An 18,760-nucleotide genomic window follows, 5' to 3' on the forward strand; every position below is an offset into this window, starting at 1 on the left:
TTCTTCTTTGGACAATTATCTTTTCAAGTCTTTTGTCCATTTGTTTAAATCAAGTAGTTTGTCTAGTTATTGTTGAGTTGTAGTATCTCTATATATAACATGTATATTAAACTCTTATTGGATATGCAATTTCCAAATATTTGTCCCATTGAGTCAGTTGCATTTTCACCCTTTTGACATGGTCCTTTGACATCAAAGTGTTTAATTTTGAGGAGGTCCCTCTTATCTAATTTTTCTTTTGTTGCTCATGCTTTGGATGTAGGGTTTAAGAAATTATTGCCTACCACAAGATATTGAAGATGTTTTCCTACATTTTTTTCTAGGAGCTTTATGGTTGTCGCTTTTATATTTAAGTCCTTGATCCATTTTGAGTTACTTTTTGTATAAGGTGTGAGATAAGGGTACTCTTTCTTTCTTTTGGATATGAATAGCCAGTTCTCCCAACACCATTTGTTGAATAGACTGTTTTGGCCCAGCCAGGAGGGCTTGACAGCCTTGTCAAAAATCACTTGATCATAGATGTGAGACTCTATTTATGAGTTCTCTATTTGGTTCCATTGGTCAATATGTTTGTCTTTATGCCAGTACAATGCTGTTTTCAGCACTGTAGCTAAGTAATAGCTTGGTGCCAAAGGAATTGTGGTTTCAGACTGTGAATTTTAAATCATTATAACTAGGCTCAAACACATCTTTATTAATCAAAATAAGAACCATTACAATCAACACATTTTCGCCAACACAGAATAAGTTTGCTTATTCCTGTAGCATAAAAATCTGTGCTTCAGGATTCAATGAACTCTTGGAAAGCATTTTCTGCATTCTGCTGGTTGTGGAAGCGTTTTCTCTGCAAATAGTTGTTGAGATGCTTGAAGAAGTGGCAAGAGGTCTGGTGAATATGATGGATTAGGCAAAACTTCGTAGCCCAATTCGTTCAGCTTTTTTTTTTTTAAGATTTATTTATTTATTTATTTATTTATTTCTCTTCCCTTCCTCCCCACCCCGGTTGTCTGTTCTCTGTGTCTATTTGCTGTGTCTTCTTTGTCAGCTTCTGTTGTTGTCAATGGCACGGGAATCTGTGTTTCTTTTTGTTGCGTCATCTTGTTGTGTCAGTTCTCCGTGTGTGCGGCGCCATTCCTGGGCAGGCTGCACTTTCTTTCGCTCTGGGCGGCTCTCCTTATGGGGTGCACTCCTTGTGCGTGGGGCTGCCCTACGCGGTGGACACCCCTGCATGGCACGGCACTCCTTGCGCGCATCAGCACTGCACATAGGCCAGCTCCACACGGGTCAAGGAGACCCAGGGTTTGAACCGCAGACCTCCCATGTGGTAGTCAGACGCCCTAACCACTGGGCCAAGTCCGCCACCCTTGTTCAGCTTTTGAAGTGTTGGTTGTGCAACATGCCATCGGGCATTGTCATGGAGAATAATTGGCCCTTTCTGTTGACCAGTGCCGCCTGCAGGTGTTGCAGTTTTTGGTGCATCTCATCAATTTGCTGATTATACTTCTCAAATGTAATGACTTCTCCAGGATTCAGAAAACTAGTTGCAGCACACCACCAAACAGTGACCAAATCAAAACTACAATGAGTTATCATCACACCATGACCTTTTTTTGGTGCAGGTTTGGCTTTGGAAAGTGCTTTGGAGCTTCTTCTTGGTCCAACCACTGAGTTGGTCATCAACGGTTGTTGTATAAAACCCACTTTTCATTGCATGTCACAATCCGATCAAGAAATGGTTCATTGTTGTTATGTAAAATAAGAGAAGATGATACTTCAAAATGATGATTTCTTTGATTTTCAGTCACCTCAGGGGGCACCCACTTATCAAGCTTTTTCACCTTTCCACTTTGCTTCAAATACTGAATGACTGTAGAATGATTGACATTGAGTTCTTTGGCAACTTCTCATCTTGTTTAAGAGGACCAACTTCAATGATTGCTCTCAATTGTTCGTTGTCAACTTCCAATGGCTGGCCACTACCCTCCTCATCTTCAAGGCTCTCGTCTCCCTTGCAAAACTTCTTGAACCACCACTGCACTCTATGTTCATTAGCAGTTCCTGGTCCAAATGCATTGTTGATGCTGCAAGTTTTTTCCAGTGCTTTACTACCCATTTTGAACTCAAATAAGAAAATCTCTTGAATTTGCTTTTTGTCTAACATCATTTCCATAGTCTAAAATAAATATAAACAGCAAGTAATTAGTCATCAGTAAAAAAACAAAGTGAGAAATGCACATTAAAATGATGTATAACATAACCACATTTATTTAAGAATGTATGCCAATATCAAATGGCAAATTTCAATGATGCAAAACTGCAATTACTTTTGCACAAATCTATAGTCTAAGGTCAGGAAGTGAGAGTCCCCCAGCTTCATTCTTCTTTTTAAAGACTTTTTTGGGGGGGTATTTAGGGCCCCTTACCTTTCCAAATAAATGTGATAATGGACATTTCCATTTCTGTAAAAAAGGCTATTGGAATTTTATTTGGATTGTGTTGAATCTGTAAATCAATTTGGGCAGAATTGATATCTTAACAATATTTAGTCTTCCAGTTCATGAACATGGACTGTCCTTCCATTTATTTAAATCTTCTTTGGTTTCTTTTAGCAATGTTTTGTAGTTTTTAGAATATAGGTCCTTTATGTTCTTGGTTAAGTTTATTCCTAAATATTTAAATGTTTTAGTCCCTATTACAAATGGAATTTTTTTCTGATTTCCTCCTCAGATTTCTCATCAGTAGTGTATAGAAATGGTATTGTTTTTTGTATATTAATCTTGTATCCCACCATTTTGCTGAACTAGTCTGTTAGTTCTACTAGCTTTGTTGAGAACTTTTCAGGATTTCCTAGATATATGATCAAATCATCAGTGACTAGTGAAAGTTTTACTTCTTTCTTTCCTATTTGGGTGCTTTTTATTTCTTTATCAAGCCTAATTACTCTAGCTACAACTTGTAGCACAATATTGAATAACACTGGTGACAATGGACATCCTTATCTTGTTCCTGATCTCAGCAGGAAAGTTTCCAGTCTTTCAACATTGAGTAAAATGCTAGCTGTAGGTTTTTCATATATGCACTTTACCAAATTCAGAAAGCTTCCTTCTATTCCTATCTTTTGGAGTGCTTTTATCAAGAAAGGAGGCTGTATTTTGTCAAACGCCCTTTTCTTCATCAAGTGAGAGGATCATGTGATTTTTCTTCTTCAGTTTATGAATGTGGTTTATTACATTAATTGATTTTTTTGTGTGTTGAACCACAGTGTAAAATTCTATAAATGTGCTTTTGGATTTGGTTTGCAAGTATTTTGTTGAGGATTTTTGCATTTATATTCATTAGAGATATTGGTCTCTTTTTTGGTAGTATCTTTGTCTGGTTTTGTTATTAGGATGATGTTGGCTCCATAGAATGAGTTCAGTAGTGTTCTTTGCTGTTCAGTTTTTTGGAAGAGATTGAGCAAGATGGGTATTAGATCATCTTTGAATGATTTGTAGAATTCACCTGTGAAGACATCTGGTCTTGGGTTTTTCATCTTTTGGAGGTTTTTGATGACTGAATCTCTTTACTTGTGATTGGTTTGTTGAGGCCTTCTATTTCTTCTAGGGACAGGTAAGTTGTTCATATGTTTCTAGGAATTTGACCATCTCATCACATTGTTTAGTTTTTTGGCATACAGTTGTTCATAGTTTCCTCTTTTGATATCTCTTATTTCTGCTGGTCAGTGGTAATGCACCTGCCCCCCATTTCTGATTTTATTTGTCTCTTCTCTGTTTTTTTCTTAGTCAGCCTAGCTAAGGGTTTGTTGATTTTGTGTATGTTCTCAAGGAACCAGCTTTTGGTTTTCTTGATTATCTATACTTGTTCTCAGTTTCATTTATTTCTATTCTGATCTTTCTTTCTTTCAGTTTGCTTTGGGAATGGTTTGCCATTCTTTTTCTAGTTCTCCACTTTTACAGTTAGACCTTTGATTTTAGCCCTTCTTTTTAAATATAGGCATTTAGGGCTATAAATTTCCCTCTCAAGACGGCCTTAGCTGTATCTCATAAGTTTTGATAAGTTGTGTTCTCATTCTCTTTCATCTCACTATACTTACTAATTTCACTTGCAATTTCTTCTTTAATCCACTGATTATTTAGGAGTATGTTGTTCAGCCTCCACACATTTGCAAATTTACCCTTTCCCATCTATTATTGATTTTCCGTTTCATTCCATTATGATCTGAGAAGGTGCTTTGTATAATTTCAAACTTTTTATGTTTATTGTGACCTGTATTGTGGTCTATCCTGGAAAAAGATCCATGAGCACTTGAGAAAAATGTATAAGCCACTGAGTCTGGATGCAATGTTCTGAATATGTCTGTTAGGTCTAACTCATTTGTTATATTGCTCAAGTTCTCTGTTTCCTTGTTGATTTTCTGTCTAGTTGTTCTATCTAATGATATGAGTGTTGTGTTAATGATATGAGTGTTGTAGAGATGGCTATTTCTCCCTTCAGTTTCATCAGCATTTGTCTCATATATTTTGGGGCACCCTGGTTAGATGCATAGATATTTATACACCTGGTGGATTTTCCTTTTATTATGTATATATGCACCTCTCTTACTTATTTACTTTTAATTTCCTCATGTGCACTTCTTATGTCTGCCAGAAGATGGTGTTCTTTGACAGCCCTCTCAGTTCAATGCCTGGTTGGAGTGTTTGCTGCAACATGGACAGGATCAGTGTGATAGAGGACCCTGTTTGTAGGCTAAGAGCCTCATACTTCAGTCTTTCTCAGAGGTAGTTCTCCAACCTTTGCTAACAACTCCCTCCACTTCCCTCTGTGTCCAGTTGGTAGAGAGAGAGATTTAGAGTGCCAGTCTAGTCTGTTCTGGGCTCCCAAGGTAAACAATGGTACAGTCCCATCCAGCCTGGGAGGGCTCATGGGACACAGCAGAACAAATTTCTGGATCAAAAGCTGAGTTAGCCTTAGGCTATATCCCCCTCTCTCCTTTCCTGGAGAGGTTGATCCCTGGGTCCCCCTTTGTCTGCAGCTGTTGGCCCTGAAACCTGATAATTCAAAAGTATCTATATGGGTGGGAGAGAATGCCAACAGTTGCGGCTGCAGTTTATAATGCACAGTTTTGCTGTCATGATTCTTTTCCTTTGCCCCTCTCTCTTCTGGGCAGTGTCCAGGCTTTCCCTCATATCCTAAGCCCTAGAAGATTCTTTTCCAGGCTGTTTCTGCAGGTCCTCTAGCTATTTTTCTGGATGAGAAAAGAATCCCTTGTGTTTCCAGTCCACCATCTTCCTGGAAGTGATCCCATAAGTTTTGATATGTTGTGTTCTCATTTTCATTAATCTTAAGATATTTACTGAATTCTCTTGCTATTTCTTCTTTGACCCATTGATTATTTAAGTGTGTGCTGTTTAATATCCATGTATTTATGAATTTTCTTTTTCTATCCATTATTGATTTCTAGTTTCATTCCATTTTGATTGGAGAAAGAGTGCTTTGTACAATTTCAATCTTTTAAAATTTATTGAGGCCAAAAGTATGTACATCCTGCTATTTTAGGATGTAATGCTTTATAAATGTGTTAGGTCTAGTTCATTTATCATAGTATTCAAGCTCTTTATTTCTTTATTTATCTTCTGTCCAGATGTCCTATCAAATACTGAGAATGAAGTATTGAAGTCTCCAACCTTTATTGTAGAGACCTCTATTTCTCCCCTCAGTTTTGCCAGTGTGTGCCTCATGTATCCTGGGGAACCAAGGTTAGATGCATAAATATTTAGTATAGTTATTTCTTCTTGGTGAATTACCCTTTTTAATAATATATAATAAACTTCTTCATCCCCTTATAATAGTTTTGCCTTTAAAATCTATTTTGCTTGATATTAGTATCACTACTCCAGTTCTTTTTTCGTTACTATTTGCATGGATTATCTTTTCCAACCTTTCACTTTCAACCTGGTTGTGTCCTTACATCTGAGGTGAGTCTCTTGTAGACAGCATATAGGTGGCTCATACTTTTTTATCCATCCTATCAGTCTATGTCTATTGATTGGGGAGTTCCAGCCATTAACCTTCCATATTATCACTGTAAAAGCTTTACTTACTTCATTATTTCATCCTTTGGCTTTCCACTCTTATATCTTACTATTGTGTGTCTTTTTACCCTTCAATTTATCCTTCCTAATAATCTTAATTTCTATACTCATCTCCAAGTCTCTTGCCTTTGTTTTTTCCTTTCAGGCTGCAGTATTCCCTCTAGTATTTCTTGTAATTCTGGTCTTTTGGTAACACACTCTCTCAGTTTTTGTTTGTCTATGAAGACTAAACTTTTCCTCATTTTTGAAGGACAGTTTTACCAGATACAGAATTTTTGCTTGGCTGTTTTTCTCTTTCAGTACCTTAAATGCACATTAACCATTTTCTTCTAGCCTCCATGGTTTCTGATGAGTGGAGTGGTAAGCACTTAATCTTCTCAAGGTTCCCATGTACATGATGCTTGGCTTTTCTCTTGCTACTTTTAGAATCCTCTCCTTATCTCTGATATTTGTTATTCTGAATAATAGGTGTCTTGGAGTAGGTCTATTCAGTTTTATTCTGATTAGGGTGAGTTGTTCTTTTTGGATATTGATATTTAATGTCTTTCATAAGGGTTGGGAAGTTTTCAATCATTATTTCTTTAAATATTCTTTCTGCCCCTATTCCATTCTCTTCTCCTTCTGTGATATCAATAATGCCTGTTTGTGCATTTTGCATTGTCATGCAATTCCCTGAGACCCTGTTCCATTTTTTCCATTCCTTTCTCTTCCTGTTCTCCTGTATTTTCCAGTACAGATGTTCTGTCTTCAAAATCACAAATTCTGTCTATGAGCAATTCAAATCTGCTGTTGTGTGCCTCTAATGTATTTTTTAAAGGAGGTACCAGGGAATGAAACTGGGACCTTGTACATGCAAAGCAGGCACTCATCCCCTCAGCTACTACTGCTCTGCTCTAATGCATTTTTAATCTCATCCATCATGTCCTTCTTTCCCATAAGTCTGTTACTTTTCTTTGCCTGGTCTCAAATTGTTCTTTATGCTAACCCAGTGTCTTCATAATATCTCTTTAGTAATATTTTTCTTCAATTCTTTGAACTGATTTAGGAGATTTGTTTGATTATCATTGATTAGTTTTCTTAAATCCTGTATCTCATCAGGATATCTGTTTTTTCCCTTTGACTGGGCCATCTCTTCCTGTTTTTTAGTATGACTTGCAATTTATTGCTGAGGTTTAGGTATCCGAATATGTGGGTGAATTTACTCTGATGTTTTCTCTCTCTTGCCTAGTTTTTTTTTTTTTTTTCTTTTTCACAGCTCTTCTTTGATTTGGTTCAACTTACTGTAAGTCTTTAAAATTGCCTAGGTTACATTATCAAAATTGCACTAGGGACTCACTAATGGGGTGTAGATTTTCTCCCAGGGGTGGGGCTAAAAGACCTAAAAGCAGATTTTTTCCTTTCAATTTCCTGGCTGGCCAGCAGATGGCAGTCAATGGCAAACCTTTCCATGGAGGTATTTCTTTCAAACTCTGCTTTTCTGTGTTTCTGGTCTGCCTGGAGCCAAGATTTAAAGCTGACACTGCTGGCCAAATTCACTGAAGAAAAGCCCCCAGATTCACCCCCACCCCCACTTACCTTGTACAGGTTGACAAGGAGGAAGATGTCTGTTCCTCTCTCAGTTGGCTGCAGAATGCCAGGGTTTTTTTTAAATTCAGGCTTAATGTTTTGAGGGTGGGAGATGGGAGCCCTTCCTGGCCACTGAAGGGGTTTAGTAACTCTCGTTTGTTGTTTCAGGTTCTTTGTTTCTCTGTCCCTCATCCTCCTGCAAGTTGTGCAGCACTACTCCTGATTTGCTCACCCCCAAAGCAGGTCTCTCAGATAGCTTTTGGCCTTTTCTCCATTGTTTTTGTGAGAGAGTTGAGCCCTGCCTGCCTACTCTGACACCATTTTCCCAGAACCTTAAAAATTAGTTTTAATATTGTTTTGTTTCAATGTCATTAAAGTCTTTTTAAAATTTTCTATTTATTATGCTTTATAATATCTATAAACACTTAAATAGCACTGTATGTAGGTACTTTATAAATAAATGAATAAACATGTTTATTTTAGGAGTTTGGGCTTAATTTCTTTTAACTGATAGGAGTACACTATAAGAAAAAGTATAGAGACTATTGACTTAGATCAGAGCCCAGCAAACTTTTTCTGTAAAGGGCCATATAAGTATATATCTTTGGTTTTGTGAGCTCTATGGTCTTTGCCTTAATTACTCTTTAAGTTCACTGAAGTTTGAAAGCAGCCATAGACAATATGGACATGGTTTTGTCTTACTAAAACTTTGCTTACAAAAACAGGGAGTGGGCTGGATGTGGCCCACAGGCCATAGGTTGCCAGCCTCTGGGTTAGATGGTAGAAGCACTTTGTTAGTCCATGTAACACCCTAAGACAGCTCACACAATATCATATGTTAGAAAGAAAACACGTATGAGAACTTAAAGACCTGGTCTAGTTCTGATTCTGTAACCACTTGTGTGAAACATTTTGCCTCTGAGATACCAGATTAACACATACAAAATGTGGATATTTGATTCAGAATAAACTCTAGTTTTAATATTCTATGATCTTAAGATCTTTCAGATCTCCTGGGATTTGATTTAGAAGTAGAATAACTACTTCTGGAAAGTAAAATAGAGTTTATTCTGTGTAAGCAAAGAGAGTGCAAGAAAATGGAAAATTTGGCAAGAATTAAAGAAGGACATAAATTCCATTCTGAAAAATTGAAGCATAGCTCATTGCTCTTGAAGGGTCCTCCACAATGCTGCTGTTCTAACTGATTGCAGAATTTAATGAACTGAGGTCTCTTCTTGCAGCTAAGATTTATGAAGCCCTTGATACTGGGACCTAATTTCTTCTATTTCTTGGGGAGAGCTGCTGAAAGAAATGAAATGCCTAGAATAGAGACTGAAATTAGAAAATCCTCAGCATGTGCTGCCTTACAAGGCTTCATTTCCATAAGACCACAACTGTGGAAGGAATTTCTTTCTTTAAGTCTCATAAAAAGAATGGCTTGCTCATCCCAGTTCTTGATCTGTCCTAAATGTACCAAGAACAACTGGAACTTCACTATTGCCTTTCATGTGTTCCAAGCCCCAGCCACACTGAACTGTTGGCTCTTCACAGCCATATTTCCTGCCCCTTCAACCTTGCTATTTCAGTACTTGCTATGTGTTATGGTCATCTCTTTCATTTTCCTTACACCCCAATTCTAGTCATACTAAATGATACAGTTAAAATAGAGCTTTCCCAGGGAATCCTTCTCTGATCCCTTCTAGTTGGAGGTATCTTCTTCCCTCTAAACGTTAAATCACTTTATTTATAATCCCCTATGATATTAACCACATTCTACTGCAATTACATGCTTACTCATGTCTTAGCTTCCCTACCAGATTATGAACTCCTTTGGGGACTTTAATTCATAGTACTTCCCAGTGCTCACCACTCTGGTGTCTCACTTGCCCTCTGCTCAAAGTCAAGTTTCCACATGGACCATTTGTTTACCAAATGTAGAAAAGCCTGTAAGCCAAAGCCAGTGCTGTGAATTTGTTTCAAGTAATTATATATATTTTCAAAGTAAAGCCAATTCTCTCCACTGCTGAAATGGTTCCTCCTATGCTAGGTAAGCTATTTTAAGGAACTAGTGATAACATTGGTATTGAGTCAGAAGACCACGTAGACCTTATTGATTAGTGATTTATTTTTGAGGTGGAAATGTGCTGATTACAAGACACGTATCCTTAAATATTTAAATGCTGTTCACAAATGTCTAATGCCTAAGTCCCCCACTCTCAGGCCCGGGTTGTCTGATTCATAAGCTGTCAATGAATCTAAGTTAGCAAAGAAAAATAAAGAAGCTTGGTTATTTAATATTACTCAATTTGTTAAAATGTTTGCCTTTTTTATAGGGGTCATCTATTAACTCAAAAGGCATCTTTAACGGTGGAAGAGGGCTTTGATTTGATTTGGTTTGGTCAGACTGGATTTCTTCCATCCCTCTAATCACAATAAATAGGTGTCTGCATTTTTCCCTCCACATTGGCAGGTCCTGTCTTAGGTAAGGAAGCCATTGACTTAAGAAGATGATCCACTGAGAGCAGAGCAGACTCCTTGACTTCCTTTCCCAACAGCAGGGAGGCTGGACCCACTGGCAGTGGATGGCTCCTAAATCCCCTGCACAAATAAATGTTCTTGCCAAAGGGCCAAACATCCAGGATTTGGCCCTTCATTTTCCATTTCCTGTTTCCATTCAAGGTTCTGCTTCCACTTTGTAAACAGAACTCTGCAATTCTAGTACATGAAGTGTCTGTCTGAGCCAGCTGGATATTAGATAAGTTTTTGTAATAGCTCTGGAGTCAGGGAGTTAGTAATCACCCCAAAATGTGCTTTATTGCTAGAATGACAGTCACCTTGTTCAACAGAGGGGCTAGAAACAATGCCCCAATGGCATATCTATCAGCACATTAGAACTTTCTGTTCCTGAGGAAGGGAGGGAGGGAGGAAAGAGGGAAAAACATGGGAGGCTGTGCCACAGAGTGGAAAGGAATGGAGCCACCGAGAGAGTACTGGCAAGGAGAAAATGAATAGTAAATCTCTTTTTCAATTAAGAAAAATGAGAGTAGAAGCAGGAAAGCTCCAGAGGACACTTTTGGGGAGATCATAAAAGGCCTGTTTTTTAAATCCATTCCCCATCCATCCCCCTGCACTAAGTGCTGCCTGTATGGAGAGAGGCAGATCAGCTGAGATCCCCTCTGCTGATGCAGACATGTGACTAGATAACGATACCCACAGTTTCCCTGCCATTTCAGTTGTGTGTCTGGAAGAACACTTACAGGGATTCCCTTTAACTAGGCACAGGCTCATAACCTCCACTTAAGGACATCTTGCTTTAGTTTTTCCAATCACTTTCTATTGTCAGATGTTTACCAATGTGATAGTGATACATAGGCCGAAACTCAACCATGTGAAATTATGGACGTTTGTACCACGTCACACAAATACTCAAATTTTAGGGTAAGACTTGAATTTCTAGATCATCTAAGTATATGACACTCTCAATTGTGCTCAAAAATTTATTTTTTAACATTTGAAAATGGGACTAGAAATTTCTGTTTCAAGGAGATTATGTCTTTGGATATGAAAAGAATCTGCTTGTTTATGTGTCTGTGGTCAGATGCAGTTGCAGCCCAATCGGCCAGAGGAAATGTGGGAATTTCCTTCCTCCTTCTGCTTGGAGCAGGTGTTCATTCAGTTGTATAGCCAGGTCCAGAGCTGGCAAAATGTAGTGTGGTCAGTCATAGAGACTGGGGTCTGAATCACTTTATCATGTTTCACTTCTTAAAATAATTAAGTAAGCTCAAGGTTTTTTACACATTAAAGCAAGATTTCTTTTGATAAATACAGCAGTCACAGAACAGTTCCAAATTAGATTTTATTTTTGATTGAGAACATAAAGAAAGCTTTTGTTCGTTAATGATCATTTTTATTTAAGATTCTTATTAATTATTTAAGATTCCTATTAGATAAAGAATCCTGGTTGGGGGTAAAGAAAAGTTAATTGTTATGAAAACAGAGGGAGTATTTAAGTTTATGTCTATTCACTACATTTTATACCATTTTAAATGAGGATGGAAAGAGGAGGGGTTTTGGTTATTTTATTTTAATTATCTTACTGGCCACTTAAACATTTCCTTACTTTTTTTCATTCATTTCAACCACAGTTTAATATAACTAAGTGAAGGGTAAAAATATCTTCCCTAACATCAATCCACCTTTTCTAAACGTTTATAAATTAAAAAGGGAACTGTTTGTATCTCACTAAGCTTATTGTTTTTCTAGGATGGGATAGGTGGAGTAGTTCAAATTCAGTACTGTTTGTGGCAGAATAAATAGATTTTAGTTTGTCTCAAGAAACTGTCATGGAATTATCTCATTTATATTTAATGGGTTTGACAGATGCATTGTTTCTTTTACAAATAAATGTAAAAAAAGTAACAGCTCAGTAAGAAAGTAAGCCCGTATTCTATTCATTTTGTATCTACTGACTATCACAAATCACTTATTGGCTTTTTAAAAGAAAATGATACCAGTGGAATAAGAGGCTAGACATTCTTTCTGTCAAAACCAGATTCTCCAACAGATGGTTGGGAAATACTGTGCCTAATCTTTCATTATAAATTACAACTCTACAGATAAACATTGCAAAACTATAGCATTATGTGAAAAAAGCTATTCACAGAATACATTACAATATGATTATATAACGCTCAACACAGGCAAAACTAAACAACATATTGTTTAGTATTGTTTAGGGTACATAATGGCAGTAAAACAACATACAAAAGCAAAAGAATAATTAACACAAAATTCAGGAGAGTGGTTTATTCGGAGGCATTTAAGGAGAGAGAGAGATGGCTCACAAGGTGTTGTAAGGCGCTGGTGCTATTTGTTAAATTGGGTAGTAGGTACATAGGTGTTTTACTCTTCTTTAAAAGGATCATATACATATACACTCACTTACAGGCAGAACGTACTTCATGCTAAAAAGTGATTTTCTTTTTCCTTAAAATCTTGACCTCAAACAATTATAATATACTTTAAAATTTCCTGTGGCTATGGGGATTGATTCTGAAATAAACTTCTACACTTATGGATCTGTATGCCCAGCAGTAGGACCATTCTGAGAACTGTCAGTTAAACCCCAGGTAACCATAGCAACCCAGAGTCTGACTCATGGATATTCTGTAATCACACATGGTCAATCTGACCTGATCTATCAATTTCTAAACATATTCTGACTGTCCCCCCCCCAAATATTTTGATTTTGTTGATATTTTTTCTCCGTTGTAATTTTTCATGCCTTTCTTTTAAAGAACCCAAGGAGAAAGAGCTGGACCTCACGTGCATTCAACAAAACCGCAACATTTAAGACATCACATATAAACATATTTAAAAGCCTGGAATGTTTCTACCAAACTTCTCTTGACTTTAAAACATACAGTGAATCTGGAGAGCAAATATGACTCATTTTAGTAGCTCAGGATTTCCCCTTGTGATCACAGCATTGCCTAAGATTTTGCTAAGAGTGTTTGAGCAATTTGCAGAGCTGATTGGTTCTGGAGAATCTGCTTGCATTTCATATTATGAAAGAAAATCACTGGGGTTTTCTGGTACATGAAAAAGTATGTGTGAGTGAGAGTTGATGAATACATTTTCAAGCCCTGTGAGATTTTAACTCTCCAAACTGGCTCCCACATTTAAAAATCCAGGTTAAGACAGTGCCATTGGTAGAACTACTCTAATAATACCTAGATGTGGTCCTCCCTTAGGCTGTGCACCCAGGCGTTCTTCCTCCCAAGGCTGCTCTGCCTGGGAGTGCACAGCTGTGAGAAGCTGGGAGCAGAGTCCTGGTGCGGATTTAGTGTCTCAGTGATAAGGCTTGACAGCTCCTTTGACCAAGGACACTTTCTCACCGAATTCCTCACTACATGAAAGTGGAGATATAGTGGGATGCAGAGACGTCAAAGTTGAGCTTGAGAGCTCAGCTCGTTACCTACTGCCCTATAAGTCATTGTGAATTCACAAATGGCGAACTACCAGTAGGACTGGCCTCTGGCGGGCTTCGTTCTTTCAGGTGGCTAATTCTACCTGTTGGAATTTTAGGTGCAATGTTCTCTTTTGAAAATATGGGAATATGGCAGAAACAATTAAGGAAAACAAAGGAGCATGACATTTTTATCAGAATGGGATCCTCTTTAAGTCTTTCAAAACCAAAGCTCATTAAAGTGCCTTGGGCCTTTTGTTTTCTCTGAGACCCTCGTCACTTAACCTCAGGGGCTATGTGTGTGTCTGTAGATCTGTGTGTGCAAGTACCAAGCGCCAGGAATGTTGAGGAACACAAAAGGGGTTTAAGGTGATAATTTAAAGTCTGTTTGGTGGCATTCTTTTAATCCCTTACTAGATAGCAGTGGTTCTCTAGTGGTGGAGTTATTCAGAGATTGCCGGATTTTTATCTACACCAAGTACTTTCTATAATCAGATAAATAAGTGTCTCATATGAAAGACTGTTCTTCAAATACATATAGGTGCAGTGGTTTATAAAATACAGGTTCCTTTTTATGCATTATTGAATTTATAGACACTTTCATTTTTCCTTTTTTTAGGAGGTACCCGGGATTGAACCTGAGACTCACACATGGGAAACAAGAGCTCAACCACTGAGCTAAACTATACCTGCTCCCTGATATTTTTTTTTATAAAACATACTTTATTATTTAATAAATAACAAAAGTATAACCAATTCGCCATGATATCTTTGATATTTCTTGATATTTTAAAAGGATCCTCCATCTTAAAATGTTAGAAACCACTGCTATATAAGATATAGAATATTATATCTTTTCTCTGGTTCTCTTAATTAGCAGTGGACTCCTTTAATGTATGTTGATCCAATTTGGTTAGTTGAAATGACAAAACATGGGGGTGTAAATTGAAACAACTACTCTGAATGTCAATTTGACAGTCTTCTAAATTTGAAAGGAACACATCCTACTCCACTTCTCAGTATCTACCCTAGTGAAACATATGCACATAAAAAGGCATTGCAGTATTATATGCAAGAGAAAAATTGGAAAAGACCCAAATGTTTATTGATAGGAGAATGGTTAAATAAGCTATGGAATACTATGCAGTAGAAAACAATAGTGAGGTATATCTTGGTGAAATTATGTTGAAAAGTTACCAAACGTATTATTATATTTAAAAAGAAAATTATAAAGTAACTATAGCATAGGTACCATTTATTTTAAAAAACAGAATGACAAGATTGTGAATCTTTGTCTAGTTAATTATACAGAGTAACACTGTGATTATTAGCAGATAATAACTAAAACTGTTCTCACTAAAGACTCAACTGTGCTTCTTTTTCATTCACTCTGAGTCTTTGAGGCTTCTAACATTATAAAGTCTGACCCGGTAAAATGGTTGTTAGTTTTTCTTCTGCTGTTTTTAAACATGGCTTCCTGATAGAAGATTTTTGTATTGTTCCTTCATACTATAAGCAGCACTTTGCTTGAAAACTTCAAGTATATAACTTTATGTAATATAGTTGTAAATCATAAAATAACAGCCTGGAAAAAAGAAAAAAGGAAAGGGAAGAAAAGCAATGTTTTTTTCAAAGTATAGGGGGAAAAGTGTAAAAACAAAACAAAGCAACCTATATAGTAGATGAGATTATAAGAAAAATTTTACCAATGTCAAAGAAGCCTTGATGGGAAAATGGGGTGAGAAGGGCACTGTGCAAGACGATAACTAAAACCAAGTTCCAATGTCTTATAAAAGAACTCTTGCCTGTTCCTTTCTCCCATCTAGTATACATTTAGACCCTGACCCATTCAAAACTAAAGAGACTGACTCCTTAATGGTTTTCCTTATTTGCCATCTCTACAATACTCATTTATTTGTACTTTATAGCTAAAAGGCACAGCATTCATAATAATTATCTTGTTTCTTAAATATATTGAGGCAGCAAATCTCTGGTGTTAAAGGTTCAGAATATCTTTGGGGTAAAAGCCATAGCATTCCAAGAGAGTTTGCCCATTGCGTAAATCTGTTTTTTCTTGTAATATAACACCAGAGCCTTTAAGTGAAAAAAAGCCAGGTCTCTGCTTTTTCCTACCACTGACACAATCAAATAATATCATGTAATTACTATGGAATTTTGAGATCCTTTAACACTTATTCATAGACACACACACGTACACACACAACAGACCCTTTCTTTCTCCTGAATATTTAATGAAACATTTTGCTGTGAGCAGCAATGACTTTCCTTCAAAATGGTTAATCATACCTTTCTCCCAAAGTTCATGCCAAGAGATAAGCAAAGGCAATTACCAGGAAACAAAGCATAAAATTCTCCCTGGTATAAATTATGCGTATCCTTCTTATACCTAGCATAGGTGGAAAACTGATGAATTATGGTCAAACATTTTATTTAATAGGAGAGTGGCTTGAAAAACCATTTATGGATTATCAGTCTTTAAAAGTTGGATCACAATAAAATGCATTTGTTTAAAACTCTAGTTTAGTCTTTCTCAGATGATTCAGAGGAAGTTTAGGATGCCACATTGCCTCTGAGTCATGTGGGAACATCGCTTGTCTTTGAACTGTAGAAATATGGATGGACTGGTTAATGCCGGCATCTGATGACATTTCCCAGAAGGAACAAATGGATTGTTATGCTTTTATTACAATCCGTTGGTTGATTAGATTAGATTTTTCCTAGTCAGCAGCATTTCAGATATGTTTTGACAACTGGGGTGTAGAAAATCAGAAAAGTTAACATTTTGTTTTTAGCTAAAGCATAGAGCAGAGTTTGTGCTATCAATTTGGTAAAGGATTCTGTATACTTTTCTTTCTGGACAAATACAGCTCACTTAGCCCTCACTTGTATTGCTGGTAGATATAGACCTTTCTAGAGAGCAAATTGTCAGTGTGTGTCAAAATTAGCATACGTTTAAACTCAGAAATTCCAACTTCTGAGAATTTTTCCTAAGCAAGGAATTGAATATATGGTAAATATATATGTGTGTGGTGTGTTTGTATGTATAGTCTTGTTATTTGCAGTGTTGTTTATGAGAAATGAAAGGGGGATTTTTTAATGTCCATCAATAAGAAATTGGTTAAATACATTATAATAGACCCATATCATTAATGCACATCTATACAGTAGAATACTATATTTTACTAAAGACTATATTTTGCTAATGTGATGGTCATAAGGTAAACTAAAAAAACACTACAAAATTAACATGATCCCACCTTTTGAAAATGAAAATATCCATGCGTGCATTGGAAAATGTCCTTAGAATATGGGAATATTGGGTAGTGTGCTTAGGGAGGTGGTTTTTACTTTCTCCTTTACACATTGTATATTGTCTGGCTTTAAAAAAATAATGAGTATGCATTACTTTTAGAATCAGAAAAAAATGTTTTTTTTCAATTTTGACAGAAAAAAATAGAAATCTGTGGTAGTAGTATGAAGTGTAGGTTACTGTGGGAGAGAGGCCTAAAAGCTAAGAAACTACTGTGTGCTTTGCATGCTGAGGGCTAGTGTAGGGAGTCTCACAGTTGAAGAATTTCCACACATATCAAGTCATTTGCCATGGACATAATCTCACCTATAAAGGCAACTGATATGTGATTGAGCCAGCAACTGGGCATGTTAGGATTCAAAATACCATGAAACCATTTAGGCTTTATTTTGTTCTTAATTTATAAAACAATTTTTGTATGTTTCTTTACTAGTAGTAATAAGAACTCTTTAAAACATTCAGTTTCCTAGGCAGGGGGTTACCAGTACAGGGTGGTTGTATATAACTTAAGCTATACCATGCTAGAGGAACTAGAAGAACCTGTGACAATGATGTGGTTGCTCAGGCCACCCCTCAGATGAGAAATCTGAGATGAAGAAAGGTTAAGTGTAACCCACCTAGATGGCAAATAGTTTGTGTCAGAGCTATAAGTCAGCAACCTTTGGCCAGGAAGCATATTACGGTAGGTGGGTAAAGGGAGAGGGTAACATCTCCAGCTTTTCAAGTATAGTGGGAAATTAAGAGCTTAAAATTAGATTCCCCTGGGGTGGGGAGTTGCTCTTAACATAGGGATGTGCCATAAGGAGCTTTCATGTCTCTTGATTGTCTTGGAAGAGGAAGGCCTCAATTAATAGCAAAGATCCAGAGAATCAGAAGGGCAAATTGAGACATTCTGTTTGATTAGCTTTGGAAGCAATCATTTAGGACTCATTCTCTCTGCTGTGGTTAAAGCTGTCTACTGAGAAATAAGCCAAAGGAGTATTAGGCCAAGAATCTGAAGGTTAAAGCCAAACCACTGGGAAGGGCTTTTGACTGCAAATTAGAATGCAATTGAATTAGAAAGGAACATTCTAATCATGTCATGCTGTCACCTAAAATTCAACATGTCTAAAATTGAACTCATCTTTCCTCATAAAGCAGCTACTCAATTGAACTTTCCTAATGAAAATGACAAAATATGATATTGTAGAATGCTTTACCATAATATACTTTGTCATAGACTTGCAAGGAAATTAAACTCAGTTTAATCACGGAGCTATAAGCTGTGTCCAGTTCTAAAACCTGGTTTTTGGAGAATCTCATCATTCTTGAACTATATCACACTGCCTTTCTCTTCATGACTATGGAAATAAACCAGTCAGTCTAATAGAATTATTAAATGCACTTTATTTACACAGGCATTTGAGTATTACACACTAGCAGATTATGGTAAGTGTAAAGCTATATTTTTGGAAGTGGCGAAGAACAAACCAGCCAACCTTTGGAATTGTTAGTATTGTTTTATATAAGATACCTAGGTGAAAAGACTTTGATAGCATTTCTAGTAGGAAGTCATAAGATGGAAACTAATTACTGACTCTAAGGCTTAAAATGCCTAGGTAGTAAGTTAAACTTGAGTGATATAGGTTGAGCAAACTATCGTCAGCCACATTAGGTTCATATTGCTGGCATAAATTGTATGGTTATGTTTCGTTTTGTTTAATTTGTAAAATTTTTTAGCATGGTAGTTATAGAAGAACCATAAGCATGAACTGTTTACATACCTGGGTTTACATTTGTAGATACTTAAGTGCCATTAGAATA

The 18,760-nt window shown here is 36.7% G+C and overlaps 1 protein-coding gene across 33 annotated transcripts in view; it reads left to right on the forward strand.

Annotated features, from left to right (window-relative positions):
* Window positions 1–18,760, forward strand: part of CALD1 (caldesmon 1) — a 194,548-nt gene that overhangs the window by 136,085 nt on the left and 39,703 nt on the right. The window lies entirely within an intron of this gene.

Source organism: Dasypus novemcinctus, chromosome 5, assembly GCF_030445035.2.
Source record: "Dasypus novemcinctus isolate mDasNov1 chromosome 5, mDasNov1.1.hap2, whole genome shotgun sequence".
NCBI lineage: Eukaryota > Metazoa > Chordata > Mammalia > Cingulata > Dasypodidae > Dasypus > Dasypus novemcinctus.